General features: G+C 43.9%; 1 protein-coding gene across 9 annotated transcripts in view; it reads right to left on the bottom strand.

Moving 5' to 3' along the window:
• ZBTB21 (zinc finger and BTB domain containing 21) overlaps positions 1–5,646 on the bottom strand; it is a 49,305-nt gene extending 43,659 nt beyond the window's left edge. For all 9 annotated transcript variants that reach the window (XR_013636359.1, XR_013636360.1, XR_013636361.1 and 6 more), the window contains exon 1: positions 5,455–5,646. The gene's annotated coding sequence lies outside the window, so the exon portion shown is untranslated. The remainder of the gene's footprint in view (positions 1–5,454) is intronic.
• Positions 5,647–21,000: the final 15,354 nt, after the last annotated feature.

Genomic DNA, 21,000 nt, shown 5'->3' with positions numbered 1-21,000 from the left:
CACAGCAAGGCACTCTCTCTCAACCACTGCATACTTCTGCTCTCTCGGGAGGAGTTTCCTGCTGAGGTAGAGGATTGGGTGTTCTTTGTCTCCGACCATCTGTGATGGGACAGCTCCCAATCCTACTTCAGACGCATCTATTTGTAAAATGAACTCTTTGTTCAAGTCCGGGGCTATAAGCCCGGGGTTACTGCAGAGAGCTGTTTGTAGATCCGTGAATGCATTCTCTGCAGTGTCAGTCAACTTCACCATGTCCGGACCCCGGGCTTTTATCAGGTCTGCCAGGGGACTCACTCTGGTAGCACAATGGGGAATAAATCGCTGGTAGTACCCCACCACCCCCAGGAATGCCCGGACTTGTTTTTTCCGATTTGGCTGGGGCCAATTTTGGATAGCTTCCAGTTTGTCCAGTTGGGGCTAGACCATGCCACTTCCTACAATGTAGCCAAAGGTATTTAGCCTCTGCTAACCCTACAGCACATTTGGCTGGATTGACTGTAAAGCCAGCCCATCTTAGCGTGTCCAGAACCGCTTCTACTTTTTCCAACTGGGTCTCCCAGTCTGGGGTATGGATAATTACATCATCCAGGTATGCAGCTGCATAATTGGTATGGGGCTGCAGGAGCCTGTCCATAAGACGCTGGAAGGTGGCGGGTGCCCCATGCAGTCCAAAAGGAAGAACAGTATATTGAAACAGACCCTCTGGTGTCAAGAATTCCGTCTTTTCTTTTGCATCTTTGGTAAGGGGAATCTGCCAGTATCCCTTTGTTAAATCAAGGGTGGTCAAAAATCGGGCATTGCCCAGAAGATCAACTAAATCATCGATGCAGGGTATGGGGTATGCATCAAATCTGGATATCTCGTTCAGCCGGTGGAAGTCATTACAAAAATCTAGTGGTGCTATCGGGTTTAGGCACCAACACAATCGGGCTCGACCATTGACTGTGGGACTCTTTAATGACTCCTAGTTCCAACATCCTTTTTACCTCTGCCTTGATCTCCTCCCTTTTTGCTGCTGGGACCCGGTAGGGCCTTAAAGTTACTTTTGCCCCAGGGTCTGTGATAATGTGGTAATATGTTTCGGTGGTCCGGCCTGGTTTGGTTGAAAATACGTCCTGATACCGGTTGATCATCTCAGTTAGCTCCTTCTTCTGGTTTGGTGTTAGATCAGGGGATATCCTGATCTGCTCCTGCATGTTATTTCCCTGGATTGGGGCCTCTTGGGCTACCACACATGCCTCTCCCTGGTTCCAAGGTTTCAAGAGGTTAATGTGATAAATTTGTTCTTGTTTCCAGCGTCCTGGTTGCCACACCTTGTAGATTACTTCCCCCACAGGTTCAACCACCTCATAGGGCCCCTGCCATTAGGCCAGAAGCTTGCTTTCTGCCATGGGTACCAACACAGTCACCTGACCCCTGGTTGGAACTGTCGGACTTTTGCCTGGAGATTGCAGTGGGTTTGCTGGGCCTCCTGCGCCTTTTCCAAATGTTCCCGTACAATAGGGGTGACCCGGGCTATCCGGTCTCGTATCTGCAATACATGTTCTATTATACCCCTTACTGGGTTCCTCTTCCCAGATCTCTTTGGAGATATCTAGTATGCCATGGGGATGGCACCCGTATAATAACTCAAAGGGGGAAAACCCAGTTGAGGTACCTCCCGGATGGCAAACTTAAGGTAAGGTAGTAGGGTGTCCCAATCCTTCCCGTCCTGACTTACCACTTTCCTTATCATTGCCTTGAGGGTTCAGTTAAATATTTCTACCAGCCCATTGGTCTGCAGATGATAGACTGAAGTCCTCAGGGTATGTATATGGAGCAGCGTACAGAGGTCCTTCATTAGCTTCGACATAAATGGGGTTCCTTGGTCTGTTAATATTTCCTTCGGTAGCTCCACTCGGGCAAAGATCCCCACCAACTCTTTGGCTATCGTTTTAAAGACTGTGTTCCGCAGGGGGACGGCTTCTGGATAGCAAACAGAATAGTCCAAAACAACAAGTATATATTGGTGGCCCCGAGCTGTCTTCTCCAGGGGTCCCACTAGGTCCATCGCTATTCACTCAAGGGGGACCTCTATGATGGGTAGGGGTACTAAAGGTGCCCTCAAGTGAGGACGGGGACTGTGCAGCTGACACTCCGGGCAGGAGGCACAATACCTCTGTACTTCTTCATGTACCCCGGGCCAGAAGAACCGTCGTAGGATTCATGCCAGGGTCTTCTCTACTCCTAAATGCCCCCCCAAAAGATGACCATGTGCAAGGCTTAACACGGCGTTCTGGTGTTTTTGAGGTACTAGGAGCTGCTGTACCTTCTGCCCCCGTACTGGTGCAACCCGGTACAAGAGATCCTTCTTCATTATGAAGTAGGGTCCTGGTCCCTGCGTTTTTCCTTCCACGAGGACCCCATCTATTTTGCTCACCTCCTTCCTAACGTTGTCATACCGTTGATCTTCAGCCTGGTCCTGTCCAAAATTTTCTCTTCTGGGGCTGGTCTGTCTCAGTTCTAGGGGGCCAGTCTCTGTTTCCTCTCCTGGTTCAGAGATATTAGGGTGGGGGTCAGGCTCGGGCATTTCCTCCTCCAGGGCAGCCTCCTTTCCAGCTACCTTGGTCCACCTGCCTACAAGGACGATCCTCTGTCCCTGGGTCAGGATCCGAGTCCCCAAGGCCTTAGCTGCCCTTCTTTCCCTTTTCATCTTTCTACCCCGCCTGGGAATGGAAAATAAATCTGGTGATATTTCAGAGAAGACTGGGGGTTGACAATCTACTGTGGATGCCTCACTAACTTCAGGATTCCCCTCTTACTCCCAATAGGTGGACTGGAGAAAGTCTCCAAACTCTGGGAAGTCCCTCCCTATCAGCACCGGGTATGGGAGTTTAGGGACTACACCTGCTGCTACCTCAGTAGTGTTCCCCTGGATTTCAATTTTTACTGGGATGGTGGAGTAGTAACTAACTGTTATCCCCGTACGTTTAGCCTGCAGCAGATGACTACGCTTCACAGGCTTCCCTGAGATAAGCGTGATAGCACTCCCCGAATCAACCAGTGCCGTGGTCTCTACCCCATTTAGTTTCACTGGTCTGGTGTACATATGTGGGGTTAGTGAGAGCCGCACAAGGTGGATTAGGGAGCATGGATCTGCCCAGTTCCCCAGGTTACACTGCATAGGCTCCTCAGCATTGGGACACTGTGCAGCTATGTGTCCCCACTCCCCGCAGGCGTAACATCTGTATGGGGCCCTAGGCCTTGCCCAGTCTCTTGGTTTGGGCCTTCTAACATCACAATTCTCTTCTCTCTCAGTGCTCCAACTCTTTGTGGCTTCTGGTGGGCCTTCAGCCCCTCTCTTTTTCCACCTGGGCTCTCCTGGTGGCCCAGTCACCTGAGCTCTAGGGCTTGGTGGTGCTAGTTTAACCCGGGGTGCCTCTTCCTTAATCATAAAGCCTTGGTACAACCACACCTTGAATACTGCGCTCAGTTCTGGTTGTTCCATCTCAAAAAAGATGCAATAAAATTGGACAAGGTACAGAGAAGAGCAAGAAAAGTAATTAGGGGTGTGGAACAGCTTCCATATGAGGATAGATTAAAAAGACTGGGACTGTTTTGCTTGTAAAAGAGATAATTAATAAGGGATATGATAGAGGTCTATAAAATCAAGAATGGTGTGGATGAAGTGAGTAAAAGTGTTATTTACTTGTTCACATAACACAAGAACCAGGGGTAACCCAATGAAGTTAGTAATACAGCAGGTTTAAAACAAACAAACAGAGGTACTACATCTCACAATGCAGAGTCAACCTGTGGAACTAATTGCCAGAGGATGTTGTGAAGACCAAAAGTATAACTGGGTTCAAAAAAGACTTAGATAAATTCACAGAGGCCAGGTCCATCAGTGGCTACTACCCAAAATGGTCCGGGATGCAACCCTATGCTCTGGGTGTCCCTAAGCCTCTGACTGCCGGATGCTAGGACTAGACGACAGGATCACTTTTTAATTGCCCTGTTCTGTTAATTCTCTCTGAAGCATCCGGCATTGACAACTGTTAGTCCATTTAGCTCAGTGTCATTTCTTCTATCGGTATGACTCACTATGGTCATTCTTATGTTCATATCCCAGGTGAGTAGCCTAAACGCTGAACTAAAAGTTATAAGAAGGGCATTGGTACACAACCATCACCATCTACTCCTCCTCCTGGCATTTTATGAATCCTTTTAAAAATACCCACAACAAAGAGTTCCAGGTCAAACAACATGTTGTATTTGACTCAAAACACATTTTTTCGATATGCTGAAATTTTTCACAATTTTCAGTTTCATTTCAATCCAAACTGAAATTCTTTCCCCCAATGTTTCAGAACTGCCAGCGAACAGGAAAAAACAACCACCAGTTATCCGCCCAGCTCTGGTGTGCATGACTAGTCAGCAAGGTTAGCATAATCGGCAAAAAGAACAGGAGTACTTGTGGCACCTTATAGAATAACAAATTTATTACAGCATAAGCTTTCGTGGGCTACAGCCCACTTCATCAGCAGTTACTCTTAAATTTTTACATTAGCATAGCACTTTTGTGAGACACAGCAGGGAGAATCTACCATATACAAATGTGTTCTCTTTCTTCATGGTTCAGATGAGAGAAACACGAAATGTGATCTATAGCTTCCATATAATACAGTGTAAACCACGCTGTCACGGAAGCCCATCGCCCTCTACATTCGCTGCACTGAAGCCAATGCAGCAGGGATAGCCCAGGGTGCCACGCAAACAGGGGGTGACTGGGCCCCACGCCAGGCACGGATGCCCTAACCAGCAACACGGCAGCTCTTGCACCCGCTGACGGCCCCGGTGCGGGAGCTCCCTGCTCGGGCTGGCGGGAGCAGGTGAGGCACGAGCACTCTCACCACCTATAGTGACATCACTACACTCAATAGTTCCCCTCCCCACGCAGGGCCACGCTCACGGCATTGCGCATGCTCAGAGCAACTCCCTGCAGCCCCTGTCCCCTCACAAGCACCGTCAGCCCGCCTGCGCAGTGAAACATTTGCGCCTGAGCGCCCTGCGCCTCAGGGCGAAAGGCCACATTTTGGCTACCGCGCACGCGCAGCTAAGCAAGCTTGAGGTTCTTTTAGCTGCACTACACATGCGCGAAAAAAGGGACTGCGAAGCCCCCTGCGGGCACCAGACAGGCGCACTAGAGGCTTCGATGAGTCTATGTGGCGGATGTGTGCACGCGCAAGGGGCAGGCTTAGTCCGTCTCCGGAAGTGGAGCATGCGCGAATAAGGGACGGGCTAATTTTGTAAGTGGCGCAGGCGCACTGAAGAGTTTGGGGACCGCAGCCCCGCTCGGTGGGGGGGAAAAAAAACACCTCAGAGTTACGTCAGGAAAAGACGCCTTTGTGCACGGGGAGACCCGCGCGGCGCGGGCAGCTCCCGAAACGGGCGCGAGACGGGGCCGCTACTCACCCTCTCCGCCGTTAGCCGCACCCCACCCTGCTGCCCCCCTCGGCGCCTCCCTTCACGATTCGCCCGAGCGCGCTGCTGCCACCGCCGTGATTCCATCCATCTTGAATTTGACGTCATCCCACACCAGGGATGAGGTCATCGTAGGGAACGCTCGTCACGTGCGCAGCGTTGCGATTGGCCGGCGCCAGAGTGGGGGGTGCGGGAGAGGCGCTTGCGCTGGGGACTGGGTGGCAGTTAGGGGGAGTTACCGGGGATCCCCCCAACCGTCAGCTCCTCCTCGCGCCCTTCCCCTGCCGCTTGGCGCGGCGGCCCTGCGCGGGACGGGGGAGGCGCCTCTCGCCAAGTCTCACCCGGGTCGCTGCGTCGGGTGGGAGCCGCCTTCCCGCTACACGCCGGGCCTGGCCTGAGACTCGGGGGCTGAGAGCGGAGCATCCCCCCGTCCCCTGGGTGCGCAGCACGTCTCGCAGCGCCGGGGGTGGGCTGGGCACCACGGCCGGCACCCGGGCTCAAGACTGAGCGGGGGATGCAGCAGCGCGGGAGCTGCGGGGGGACCGGTCAGCCCCGGGCGCGGCCCCCGAGCCGCGCCCGGGGGCAGTCGGGGGTGGGCAGTAGGTCCAGTAGGTGGGTAGTAGAGTCCGCTTGGGCCGCGGTGGGCTTGCCCCCAGGAGGATCCAGCCCCTGTCTGTGGCGGCCTTGCCCGGGAGGCCCCAAGGGGCCGAGGCCGGGCTCACCCAGCACAGACCTCAGCCCCTGTTTGGTTGGTAGGATCTCCACAGCAGCTGGGGTTCAGGGTTAGCCGTCCACTACATTAGAGAGGGCAGGACATCGCCACTCCTGTAGCTGCGGTCTCAGGCTCGCTGCAGACTCAGGTCACGTTCTCCAGGGTTGTTGGTGTGTGTATGTGTGTGTTTTTTTTTTTTTTGTAGCCCTGAGGACTAGAGATGTTGTTTACCTTTTTAAAGTGAACCCCGGTATTTTGACATGATCCCAGAAGCTGGGGCCCGGGACACATGTCTATAATGCCTGAGTTATGTTTTAATGAGGCTCTGTTTTTACCGTGTGTGCCTCCTCCTACCTGCCCAAGAGCCTCACTTATTTAACAGGAGTGGGGTGGCTCCTGTCTCTGGGTGGTGCCTATGCTGTGTGGATAGGTAAAAGAATGACCTCCAGTACTGTATATTTAGCACCTTTAAGGTATGATTCGAAGCGCATTGAAATTAGTGGAAAGATTTGTATTGGCTTTGGATCAGGATTGTAGTGAACATTTAATAACAACAACAACAAATAGCTGCTAGCCCACATAATATAATAAATAATGGTCTGGAAAATTACGTCTGATAAAATGTGCACTATTATTATCAAAAAGAAAAGGAGTACTTGTGGCACTTAGAGACTAACCAGTTTATTTGAGCATGAGCTTTCGTGAGCTACAGCTCACTTCATCGGATGCATACTGTGGAAAGTACAGAAGATCTTTTTATATACACACAAACCATTTCCTTTTGTACTTCTGTACTTTCCACAGTATGCATCCGATGAAGTGAGCTGTAGCTCACGAAAGCTTATGCTCAAATAAATTGCTAAGTCTCTAAGGTGCCACAAGTACTCCTTTTCTTTTTGCGAATACAGACTAACACGGCTGTTGCTCTGAAACCACTATTATTATGTTTGTCTTTTGACAAAAATCAAGCCATTTTGAGTTAGATACTTGAGTAATAATCTAGGTGGGGTGCCCAACCTGTGGGCCGTGAATGGCCACCAGAGCATTTCATAAGGCCCACTGCCTGCTTCTACACAATGTACTAATGGCTAATTCATTAGTGTTTTGTCATTATGTTTACATCATTTTAGTTTACACAAGTGTGTGAATAGACAATACTGTACATAGAAACAACCTACCTACATATGTACGAAACAAGCTGAACTTAAAATATAAATCAATACAGGTGACTTTAAATCTTATTAAAATATGTAGAATTTGTCTGGCCCACACAAGATTGTGCTTAGATTTATGGGGCTCTCCTGTGTAATAAGGTTGGGCACCGCTAGGTGCCTAAGTGAAGGCATCCAAGTTGAACAAAGCCAGACTAAACAAAGCCATATCCATCTTCCATTGGTTTCAATAAGAGCAAGATCTGGCCCTTTGTCGCTTCTAACACTAATAAGTAATACAGAAGCTGCAGGTAGAAAGATATCTAGTCCACATACATGTTTTTCGCTTAACATACCCGTCCCACCTCCCCTTGTAATTAATATTGATACTTTTTCTAGGTGGCAAATGTTCTTAAATAGATACTGGGATCTTAGTGGCACATATTCTTAAATAGACGTTAGGATCCACTGAATGCGTCCGATGAAGTGAGCTGTAGCTCACGAAAGCTTATGCTCAAATAAATTGGTTAGTCTCTAAGGTGCCACAAGTACTCCTTTTCTTTTAGCGAATACAGACTAACACGGCTGCTACTCTGATACCTGTCATTAGGATCTTAGTAATTAATAAATAGTTTGGTGCTGCTCTAAAAGAGCAAATTATTTCAGAAAGCTATAATAATTTGGCTTCCAGTTTACTTTGCTGTTATTCTTTAGATATTTGTTTATGGTGGTGCCCATTTTAACAGTGAGATTATGACTGCCACAATCGAGCTGCTGAAAGTGGTATGCATGAAACCAGCAAGCTTGTTTTCTTCTTTCACCTTTTTTGGGTGGATTAGGTACTTATTTATCTATTCCAAGTTGAAATACGATTCTTATATATTCGATTGTTTAAAAGGACATCGGACTACATGCAGCTAAGTACTTTAGCATGAGCATAGATAGTCTCACTGAGTTAGCTGGAATTGCTCAGATACTTAAGTATCTTGCTGACTTAGAGACGTGATCATTTTCGTTGATGCTAACAAAACCGAGGCAAGTGATTGCCATATATACTTTTTGTTTGTTTGTTTTTAAATTGTTCTTGGGCGCATCTGTTTTCTCAAATTTATTCATTATTCAAAATTGTTTGAATGATTTCTCAATTCTTGCGTTAACTTTTTTTGAGAACAGTTTTGCAAATATTTAAAATTTGAGATGTTTTGGTAGGATTCTTAGGTTTTATCATATGTTTCTGTGATATGAAGGAAGTAGCACAACTTTTAGAATCTGATGCAGATATTCATGTTTATGAATTAAAATCTTGCTTTCTGCCAGCCAATATTTAGTTAAAATTTACTGTATCTGTGAATATTCGTGTCAGTAAGCTCATTTATTGGAATATAAGCAAAAAGTAAACCCAAACAGAACTATAACATATTCAGAAATTTGAGCAAATACATACAGCTTCCCCTCCCCAAAAATATTCACTTGCACAAATGAAAAAAATGTTCAGTTGCTTCAGCTACAAGTGCAAGTACATAAAGTAACTCTGGGTTGTTTGATTTTCACGTTTCATTGTATAGGGTCCAGACCTGCACTCCTAACTTGGGAAAAACTCCAGTTGACTTCAACTAACTTGTAATAATGTAGTCTACTTCTATTCCTACAACACAGATTGACTGGTTTCACTTTTTTTGGTGTACAACCAATCAGACAATGCATATATTGTGAAATACACAAAATTCATAGTACTGGAATGGGGGTAACAGATATTAACTAGGACTGTCAAGCGATTAAAAAAATTAATCATGATTAATTGTATGATGTAAAAAATGTGATTAATCACACTGTTAAACAATAATAGAATACCATTTATTTAAATATTTTTGCATGTTTTCTACATTTTCAAATATATTAATTTCAATTACAACACAATACAAAGTGTACAGCGCTCACTTTATATTTATTTATTACAAATATTTTTGTAAAAAGCAAAAATATTATTTTTCAGTTCATCTAACACAAGGACTGTAGTGCAGTCTCTTTATCATGAAAGTTGAACTTACAAATGTAGAATTATATACAAAAACCCCTGCATTCAAAAATAAAACATTGTAAAACTTCAGAGCCTACAAGTCCAATCAGTCCAACTTTTTGTTCAGCCAATCGCTCAGACAGACAAGTTTGTTTACATTTAGAGAAGCTAATGCTGCCTGCTTCTTGTTTACATTATCACCAGAAAGTGAGAACAGGTGATTGCATGGCACTGTTGTTGCTGGAGTCGCAAGATACTTACATGCCAGATGCGCTAAAGATTCATATGTCCCTTGGTGCTTCAGCCACCATTCCAGAGGACATGCGTCCATGCTGATGATGGGTTCTGCTCAATATCTATACAAAGCGGTGCGGATCGACGCATGCTCATTTTCATCATCTGAGTCAGATGCCACCAGCAGAAGGTTGATTTTCTTTTTTGGTGGTTTGGGTTCTGTAGTTTCCTCATCAGAGTGTTGCTCTTTTAAGACTTCTGAAAGCATGTTCCACTCCTCACCCCTCTCAGATTTTGGAAGGCACTTCAGCTTCTTAAATCTTGGGTCGAGTACTGTAGGTATCTTTAGAAATTTCACATTGGTATCTTCTTTGCATTTTGTCAAACTTGAGGTGAAAATGTTCTTAAAACGAACAACATGTGCTGCTGGGTCATCATCCAAGACTGCTATAATATGGAATACATGGCAGAATGTGGGTAAAATAGAGCAGGAGATACACAATTACCCCCAAGGAATTCAGTCACAAATTTAATTAATGCATTATTTTTTTAACAAGCATCATCAATGTGGAAGCATGTCCTCTGGAACAATGGCCGAAGCACGAAGAGGCATATGAATCTTTAGTGTGTCTGGCATGTAAATATCTTGCAACGCCAGCTACAACAGTGTCATGCGAACGCCTGTTCTCACTTTCAGGTGACGTAATTAAGAAGTGGGCAGCATTATCTCCCATAAATGTAAACAAACTTGTTTCTCTTCACAATTGGTTGAACAAGAAGTAGGACTGAGTGGACTTTTAGGCACTAAAGTTTTGCATTGTTTTGTTTTTGAGTGCAGTTATGTAGCAAAAAAACCTATTTGTAAGTTTCATTTTCATGATAAAGAGATTGCACTACAGTAGATGTATGCGGTGAATTGAAAAATACTATTTCTTTTGTTTTACATTTGCAATCAAAAAGAATATAAAGTGGCCACTGTACACTTTGCATTCTGTGTTCTAATTTAAACCAATATATTTGAAAATGTAGAAGAACATCCAAAAATATTCAATAAATGTCAATTGGTATTCTACGATTTAAGAGTGCGATTAATCACAATTAATTTTTTTAATTGTGATTAATTTTTTAAATTAATCACTAGAGTTAACTGCGATTAATCGACAGCCGTAATATTAACCTCCCTCTGTTTCTATAACAGGCTATAAAATATTCAGACTCTAATAATTCCTAGAATGGTTGCTGTCAGCATTTTCAGGTAGGCCACTATTTCAAGAAGTTAAGCAGCTGAACCAGAATTTTAAGGGCATGTCTAGTGTGGGAGGAGAAGAGGGGGGAACTGGATCTGATGTTTTTATTTTAATTGTCCACTTTGCTCGTTGCTGTTGCATTTATTAACCATATTCATAGGATATAAAACAACTTTAAAGCTCTCACACAGTATTTATACAGAGAGGTCAAAACCAGTGAAATTATTTTAATGTCAGGATGTTTGAGGAAGATTAATTTTGACAGACTAGTAATTAGTTAAATCTCCATTTGCTATCCAGAAATATCTTCTAAATGTAGCCTGATTAGTATTTGTGATTTGTGAGAAATAGTACAATTAGAGGGTGATTCAAGATTCGTCAAAATTGTATTGAGTTAAATTTAGATGGACAAAAAGGTGTGGAACTGAGTGGTCTGAGCACAAGACTGGGAACTCAGAACGCTTGAATTCTAGTCTTGGCTCTGACATTGATTTGTTCTGTGTTACACAAATAATTTGCCTCTCTTTTCTTATCTTTTAAATGGGGATAGTAATACTTAGCTCACAGAGTGTTGTTAAGATTTATATTTGTAAAGCGTTTAAAAGTGGATATATAATTGTATATTCAATACAAGAATATATTACATTTAACAGAATCACAGATCCACAGTGCCTCCTCCTGAAGGAAAACTGTGTCAGAATGCCCAGAGAGAGAGAAGAAAAATCAGCCAGGGGAATTTCATGGATTCTTCCTTGAACTGCTCCTACTTGTATAAAGGTCTTTGTGGATCATGGATATTGCAGTTTTCTCACCCTATTATTGGATCTCCTGTGGATCGTTGGGTATGTGTGAGGAAGAGAGCACCCTTCTGCACACAGATGCTATCCTGGAGGGATAGCTGCTGCTGCTGCTCTGTTGCATCCCCTACCCCCAATAGCACACATTATCAATTGATAGAGTCCACGTGAAGCCATATAGTAGTGAAAATGTAGGATACCTGAGGCGAGAGTAAAATCTCACATGTTTTGCACTGAAATCAATGGAGGTATTACCGAATTACCCTGGTGTGAGACCAGAATTAGACTACAGAGGGAGGTTATTAGGTGATACGTCCTGTGTGGATTGCCACAGAAATCAAGGAGATGAGCAGATGATGGTTCTGCAGTGCACAGCACCTCTGCTACTCGATTCCCTCAAACCCCCACCTCTGAACTCCAAAGAAGTGAAATGGAATGCCTGGACACCAGTGAAGATGATTGAATTAATCTCTACTTTCAGTCTGTCAGGTTACTGCAGAAGTAAATATTTCAGTGAATACTGAAAATATTTTAATATTGGTGATTTCCAATATCTGAGAAGTCACTCCTTGCCAAAATTATGGAGCTTATGACTTGCCAAAACATATGGAAATAATGTTCTTTAGTCACGCATTGCTGATACAGCTGTGTATGAGAAAGGAAGCCCACTTTGTATAAAATACACTCTGACTGAATTTAAGACACATCTCCTATTGACTGATACTAGGTGAAATAGCTGCATGCTAAAGATTCATTCTTGGTGGTATCATCACTTGTAATAGAAAAGGACTGCAAAGGTTAGGGTTATGTGTATATTTTGAACAAGTACTTTTCCCCAATGACGGTGAAACACAGTTCACAGAAGTCTAAACCTCACCCATTTCCTAAGTTTTATCTTTATTAACAAAGAATCTGACAATAATGTAACGTAAAGTGGCGCTCAAGTCTTCACTCCAGGTTTGGCTGCTTCTAAGGTTACTACTACAAGACTGCACAGTCCACACCCTGATCCGCAAAGCTGTTTCCACCTCCTTATGTCTGAATAGGGTAATAGCCATCTTTGGTGAGTCAGCAAAACCTACTTAATCTTTTAAAATCAGAATCAGCACCTGCCTAAGAGGGTGGAGTGTTTCAAGCAAACATTGCCAGCCTATTACATGTAGATTATAATACCATAAATACAAATACATAAGAAGCAAGAAGGAGACTAAGGACAGGGTAGGCTGATTACTCCTTGAGGCAGAAAAGACAATAACAGAAAATGCAGCAATGGCCGAAGTGTTAAATGACTTTGTTGTTTTAGGTTTTCACCAGAAAAGTTAGCAGTGATTGGATGACTCACATAGTGAACATCAGTGTAAATGGGGTAGGATGTGAGGCTAAAATAGGAAAAGAACAAGTTAAGAATTACTTAGACAAGTTAGATGTCTTCAAGTTAGGCAGGGTCTGAAGAAATACATCCTGGAATACTTAAGGAACTGGCTGAACAGATCTCTGAGCTATTACTGATGATCTTTGAGACTAGTGGAGGATGGAAGAGATCCCAGAGGACTGGAGAAGGGCAAATATAGTACCTATCTCACAAAAAAGGAAATAAGGACAACCCAGGGAATTATAGACCAATCAGTGTAACTTCGGTACCTAAAAAGATAATGGAGCTAATAATGAATCAATTTGAAAGCCCCTAGAAAAAAAAAAAAGGTGATAGGAAACAGTCAACATAGATTTGCAAAGAACAAATAATGTCAAACCAACCCAATAGTCTTTATTGACAGGGCAACAAGCCTTGTGGATAGGGAGAAGCAGTAGATGTGACATATCTCAGCTTCAGTAAGGCTTTTGATACTGTCTCACATGGCTGCATAAGGAAACTAGGGAAATATAGTCTAGTTGAATCTACCATAAGGTGGCTGCACAACTGGTTGGAAAAGTGTACTCAGAGTAGTTATCAATGGTTCACAATCAAGCTGGAAGGGCATATTGAGTGGGGTCCTTCAGGGATCTGTCCTGTGTCTGGTTTTATTCGATATCTTCATAAATGGTTTGGATAATGGCATAGAGAGTACACTTATAAAGTCTGTGGATGATACCAACGTGGGAGAGATTGCAAGCGCTTCGGAGGACAGGATTAGAATTCAAAATAATCTTGACAAACTGGAAAAATGGTCTGAAATTTGCCTTTGTCCTTATTGAATTTTATCCTATTAATTTCAGACCATTGGAAAGATTGAAAAAAATGGGTGTGTTTAATCTGGAAAAGATGGAGTGGGGGACAAAACAGTCTACAAGTATGAGAAAGTTTGTTACAAAGAGGAGGGTGATAAATTGTTCTCATTAACCACTGTGGACAGGACAAGAAGTAGTGGACTTAAATTGTAGCAAGGGAGATTTATGTTAGGCATTGGGGAAAACTTCCTAACTGCAAATATAGTTAAGCATTGGAACAAATTATTAGGGAGTTTGTGGAATATCTGTCATGATAGGTTTTTAAGAACAGGTTAGGCAAACACCTGTCAGGAACGATCTTGATAATAATTAGTTCTGCCTCAGTGCAGGGGACTGGACTAGATGACCTATCAAGGTTTGTTCCACTCTTACATTTCTATGATTCTATAACAGAAAACTTTAAATAGCAAGTTCAAATCTAGCCTTTGAAAAAGGTAACAATTTCATTTAGAAGACAAAGATACAGAAGAAATTATTTTAGAAAACTTAGGTACATGCATGCCATGAACAGAAAACAAATAATTACTAGTTATAGAAAACTGTATCTTTTCCTCACTGTATAACTATTGTAATGAATGCAGAGAGGTTTTTAAAAAGATTTTAATTGTTTCAGAAAAAAATACAAACATAATTCAGATACAAAATTCTGTCTTGTCACAGTACAGCGTATAAGGCCTAATTGTCTTAAGTGGTCAATTCCCACAGCCCTGATTAATGTCAGCTGGAGTTTGGTTTCTGAGCTCTTAGGAAAATAAGGCCCAAGGTATTTTGGTTGTAGTATAAGCGTAATAATAAAGACAATAAAAAATAAATTGTGGCATGTATTTTCCAGATACAAATGTGTAAATCTTGGCTCTTTGTTTTAGAGCAAGCACATATAGTACATTGAAATATAGAAAAAGCAAAGTAAAAAGACAAAAATAAATTGCTAGCATAGCATAACTATAAATGAGAGTGAGTAAACGGAAAGCAAGATGAGGAGGCACTGGCATCTCATTCAGAGTTTATACTGATTATAAATAAGTAGCTCTCAGATACTTTAGATTAACTTTACCTGACATTCAAAAAACTCACTTTCAAGAAAGATAGATTCATCAGTATCTTGACTTTAGTACAGTAATTACGTTTATTTTCCTGTAAACAAGACTTTGGAGATTACATATCTTGGCAGAAACTACTGCTAGTGGAGCCTCAATTCTCCAGAACAGGGGTGGGCAAATTTTTTGGCCCGAGGGACACATCGGGGTGTGAAACTGTATGGAGTGCCGGGTAGGGAAGGCTGTGCCTCCCCAACAGCCTGGCCCCTGCCCCCTATCCACTCCCTCCCACTTCCCACCCCCTGACTGCTCCCCTCAGAACCCCCACCCATCCAACTCCCCTGCTCCTTGCCCCTTGACCACCCCCTCCCAGGACCCCTGCCCCAACTCCCTCCCCCCAGGATCCCACCTGCTATCCAATCCCCCCGCTCCCTGTTCCCTGACTGGCCCCTGGCCCCTATCCACCCTCCAGCCCCCGACAGGCCTCCTGGGACTCCCATGCCCTATCCAGCCCCCCCGTTCCCCAACCACCCCAGAACCTCCACCCCATCCAACTGCTCCCTGTCCCCTGACTGCCCCTCGGGACCCCCTACTCAACTCTCCCATCACTGTGCGTGCCACCGCCGCCCCCTTACCATGTCGCTCAGAGCGGCAGGAGCTTGCAGCCCCGCTGACTGCGAGGCGGCATGACTGCAGGAGAGGGGGAACAGCGGGGGAGGGGCCAGGGCCTAGCCTCAGGGGCCAGGCAGGACGGTCTTGCGGGCTGGATGTGGCCCGCAGGTCATAGTTTGTCCATCTCTGTTCTAGAAGGTTTATATAAGTGGATCTGAGAAAGCTCCAAAGAGCTATTAGTGTTGCGGAATATTTAAACAGTCAATGAGACATCTTCATCATTCCTTAATATCAACCATACATTTTGGTCTCAAAAGCATTTTGGTGTCAGAGAGTACACAGAAGTGGATAACAATTCTCAGGAATGTAGCAAATGCATTTGTTTGAATGAGGTTAATATACTGAAAAGTGTGGAATGTGATGCAGTGCTTTACCCCTAGAAAGCCAAAATAGTTTTTTTTCTGGAACGACTGTGTCAGAATATTCAGTGAAAGTGATTTATGATAACTTCTCATCAAATAAGGAATACACGTGTTAGAAAAAATGCAGTTAAATCATGGTTTTTCCTTATAGCGTTACACACAAAAATACCTGTGTGTGTTTTTAGTTAATTTATTACCAAATAATGTCAGAAGTATTTTGTCATTTTTATTTAAAGTTTCACAGCTCATATAAACTCACCATGCTACATATGTACCATGGTTATTGAAGATGTTGTTTTACCATTCACTCACTTCATAGATTATATTTATGTTTTAGTATGAAGACTACAAAGTAGTTATTTTTAAAAGATTGATTACAAGTTTAGACAGTACTTGCCTGGTCTACATAAAAGTACGACAGTGAAAACATCAGGTTTCAGAGTAACAGCCGTGTTAGTCTGTATTCGCAAAAAGAAAAGGAGTACTTGTGGCACCTTAGAGACTAACCAATTTATTTGAGCATGAGCTTTCGTGAGCTACAGCTCACTTCAGTGAAAACATCAGGAACTGAAGCTTGCCGCAATGGGGCTACTGCAGAAATACTGCTCTGTAACAACAAGTCAGATTCTGCAACTATGAAACCTGTGCAGTCTCACTGTCAGCTGAGTATTTAGTCCAATGTGTTAATTGTTATTAAGTGGAAAATTCAAGTAGTATAGCAAAAATAACTGAGATGCCTAATTATTGATCGTTTTTTCTGTATGTCACCGGCCTAATTTCTTCAGTACACTGGACAAATTATTTTGTTTGGTACTTGAATATAGAAAACCAGAAATACACCAGGAAACCCACACACAAAAATGGGGAGTACAAGATGTAAATTTTCTGTCCCAATTCTGAAGGAGTACTTGTGGCACCTTAGAGTACTCCTTTTCTTTTGTGTGAGTACAGACTAACACGGCTGCTCCTCTGAAACCTGTCCCAATTCTGACTCCCTAAACACTTGTACAGAGACTACATTGTAAGTCCTCTCCAAAAGGAGCTGTGTAAGGGTGTTTGAGGCAGGATTGGTGCCATGATCTGCATTTTTGTGCATCTAAAACAGGTGGACAAACTACAACCTGCAGGCCACATCCGGCCCGCGGGACTGTCCTGCCAAGCCCCTGAGCTCCTGGCTGGGGAGGCTAGCCCTCACTGTCCCTCCCCCCCCGCAGCCAGACGACTTGCGCCCACCCACCTCCCAGGCTTTCCAATAAGCCTGTCCTGCCGCTCTGAGCAGCATGATGGGGGGGGAGGGGAGGGGAGTTGGATAAGGGGCAGGAGGTCCCAGGGGGTAGTCGGGGCGGTTGGATGGGGCGGAGGTTCCGGGGGAGGGCGGGTGGTCAGGAGACAGGGAGCAGGGGGGGTTGGAGGTTCCCGGGGGGGCCAGGGAGCAGGGGGTATTGGATGGGGGTGGGGTCCTGGGGGGGCAGTTAGGGACAGGGGTCCTGGGAGAGGGCGGTCAGGGGACAAGGAGTAGGGTGGGGGTTGGATGGGGTGGGGGGCCTCTTAGGGGGCGGGGGTGTGGATAGGGGTCGGGGCAGTCATGGGACAGGGAGCAGGGAGAGGGTTGGATGGGGTGGGGGGGCAGTTAGGGGTGGGGGGTCCCGGGAGGGGGTGGTCAGGGGTTTTGAGGGGAGCAGTCAGGGGGCAAGAAGTGGGAGGGGGGTGGATGGGGGCAGGGGCCAGGCTGTTTGCGGAGGCACAGCCTTCCCTACCCGGCCCTCCATACCATTTCGCACCCCGATGTGGCCCTCGAGCCAAAAAGTTTGCTCACTCCTGGTCTAAAACTTTCCCCTTCATTCCCCCTGGACCTTGGCAGTAATACACATGCACATACCCCCAGAGATTATATGTGCTCCCAATATAAATAATCTGCATGAGGCATAGAGGGTGCTACCAGACATGCACACATTAATAATGATTTTTCAGCATATATCACACATTTTTGGGGGCCACTTACAGTATGTGAAGAGGTAGAATTTGAAATAGCTGCCTAAAATTTCACCACATTAGTGATGCTGGTAGGGATAATAGCACTGGACCATGTGCTACGAGGATAACCAGAATACTTATTTGAAAACCGCAGCATATGCTCAGGACATGTGGTTTTGGTTTTAAATTCAAATGTTAAAAGTTATTTATTTAAATTACACAATTTTGGTCTCCAGGCTCCTCACAAATTGACTTTTTACACAGTTTTCCTTATCCCAACTGCCATGGAACATCCTGGAATGCTGCCCTGCAGAGGCTTTAGAGTAGACCCTTCCCATAGTGCCACATAGCTCACCTTCACAGGCTTGTAACTCAAGCAGATTCTGTTTTACACCAGCCACTCAAAGGCTCTACCAGCACAGGGGGTATGTTGGAGCTGACTGCAGGCAAGGTTGGAGTGTGAGGTGTACTGGCAGAAAGGTCTCTGGGGAGACTGCTGTAGCTGGCATAAATTAGATCTGCCCCGTGGCAGCTCTAACTTGCACTGGAGATAAATGTGCCCTAAGAGTCTACAGTCTATCAAATTTGTTGTTTGATATATCCCTATAAATATTCTAATTATCCATCTGTCTGGGTGTGATTTTTTGTTTGTGTAGTTGGATATTTTCTAATTCAGATCTGGACTGCCGAAGTTTTAGGAATATATAAATGTTCTCTGGACTGGAAACTTTTTCCTCTGGCTGCATAACATTACTTCATAACTGCTGCAAACCTGTAGAATGTAGAGTGTGGTGAGAGCTAACCTGCAGTCTCTCCTTTTACATATATAATGCTAATCTGGAAGTGGTACAATTAGAGGAATTTCTGAAATTAATCCAGCCATGACATGATAAATTACCCTTCAGAGATGATGAAATAGTCCTTGAGGAACAGTGTGTTGTCTTTGGCTGACATATGTAGAATATTGTGTGTAGATTAGTTTTGAAGTGCAAAAGCTGCAGAAGAGCAGAACTGGCTATTGACATATTTTAAGTTAGAGCCTGGGAAAGGGGAATGTTGGAAACTGCTTAGGATCTAATAGAATCCAGTACCAAAACCTTTTATGTTCATGCTGCAGCTGATTCAGAAGAAAGAGAAGAAAGAAAGAAGAAATAAATGTCTCAATGAGCTACATTTTCTGAAGGTGTTCATATCAGATACATGGGCCTGATTCTCCACTGCATTACCCAGTTCTGTACTGGTTTTGCTCCAGTCATTCAGTGAAGATACATCAGCGTGAAATTGGAATAAGCTGGTGAATCAGAAATTCTGTGGGTAGAGCTGGAGTTGACCCTCTGAAATATTCTTGAAAGATGGATTCAATCTGGAATCATTTTAATGCCCAAAATAATTTTATCTTGTCTTCCCTTTTCTTTTTCAGTGTTCTCTATATTAGGTTAGATGATTCAGCCCTTTGTTATTGTTTCCGCCTTTCCCATTGCCTTAATTGGCTCTTTTTGAGACATTACATATCATATGTGATTGACAAATGCTATTTCTAGCAACATGGAGTTTGTCTATTCCTTCCCTTCCTTCCTTCCTCTTCTATATTTTCCCTCCTGGTTTTTCTCCTACTTCCTTCCAGTTGTTTGTCTTTTTACCTCATACTTCTTCAATTTATGAGAAAATGGTAGCTCTTGGGTTTGATTTGCCCCTGTACCAAGTTCTGTGTCATCCCCTGTGCCAATGGGGGCAGCTCCAATCCCAAAGGGAGATTCACTATCATGCTTCAGCAAGGATGGCAGTTTTAAGTTACAATTGTGTATCTGCAGGAACCCTGCTGGCAGAGGATGCCCAAGGATGCATTGAATCAGCATACATGTTAGGTGCCTGGGACCCACCCCTACACCAATTAGTGGCTCATTTTTTAGCTGCACTATCAAGCTGTAGGCCCCTTGATGGAGTGGGTATTGTGGTTACTTTTTCCCCAGTGTTACACCCCCTGCCAAAGTTGACTTTCCACCACTGAGGACGTTCCACCTGACAGTGTACCAGCACAGATCAGCAGACACTACAGCGTACCTTGATCAAACACTAGGCTCAACCTTGTCACATCACCACCTGCCAGCTGACTGCAATTATGGTATGCAACTGCAGAGACACAGTAACCTTTTAATGTGAACAGCAAAGCTTTAGCATTTAAAATATTGTTTATGATCCCAAATCATTAACAGACCTTTGTGTAGATTTAAATATGACAAATACATTTATATTTAAAGGAAAATATTTGAAAATCAGTTCATCCTCTCTCTGTTACCTGCCTTCATTTCTGTGTTTGGGGTGGGTTCATACATTTTAAGGCAGGAAGGGACCATTATGATAGTCTGGTCTCCTGCATAACACAGGCCACAGAAGCTCTCAGAATAATTTGTGCATCAAGCCCATAACTTCTGGTTGAGCTAGAGCATATCTTTCAGAAAAATACCTAGTCTTGAGTTAAAGACTTCAAGTGATGGAGAAGCCACCACAACCCTAGGTAAATTGTTCTAATGATTAATTACCCTCACTTAAAAAATTTGCCTTACTTTTGCCTGAACTTTGACTAGCTTCATCTTCCAAACTGTGGGTCTCATTATGCCTTTGTCGGTTCGAGTAAATTCAGTACCTTTTCTGTTCCCACTTCTGTAATCATGGCTTATGTTTCCCTATATATTTGTTGAAAGATATATTTTCCCAAAATTATTTTTAGTTTGTTTTGAACTTCACCTAAATGTTTGTTACTGTAAAATTTCTTTATCTTATTTATTTTAAATACCCCTTTTCAGTTTCCATATCTTCAAATGGATCACAATGAGCTTCTACCTTTCAGTCAACATATATTAAGAATTCTACTAGTATATCCCAACATATTGTAGCGTTTAGTATTTACATACATTCATGTAAAAATAAGCAAAAGCTTACAAGTAGTATTTGTTTGTACATATGTCTTCCTTGAGAGACGAATGTGAAGGCCCCAATTCTGCAGCTGACTGCACACAGATGGACTGCTGCTCCTGTGCAAAGCTCCATTGAACAACAACAGTCTGCCTGTACTCTCAGCTGAAGATTGGGGCCCGGTTTCTGGTGAAT

The sequence above is a fragment of the Lepidochelys kempii genome, chromosome 1 (assembly GCF_965140285.1).
Source record: "Lepidochelys kempii isolate rLepKem1 chromosome 1, rLepKem1.hap1, whole genome shotgun sequence".
Lineage (NCBI taxonomy): Eukaryota > Metazoa > Chordata > Testudines > Cheloniidae > Lepidochelys > Lepidochelys kempii.
This window is presented reverse-complemented; position numbering and strand designations above follow the sequence as displayed.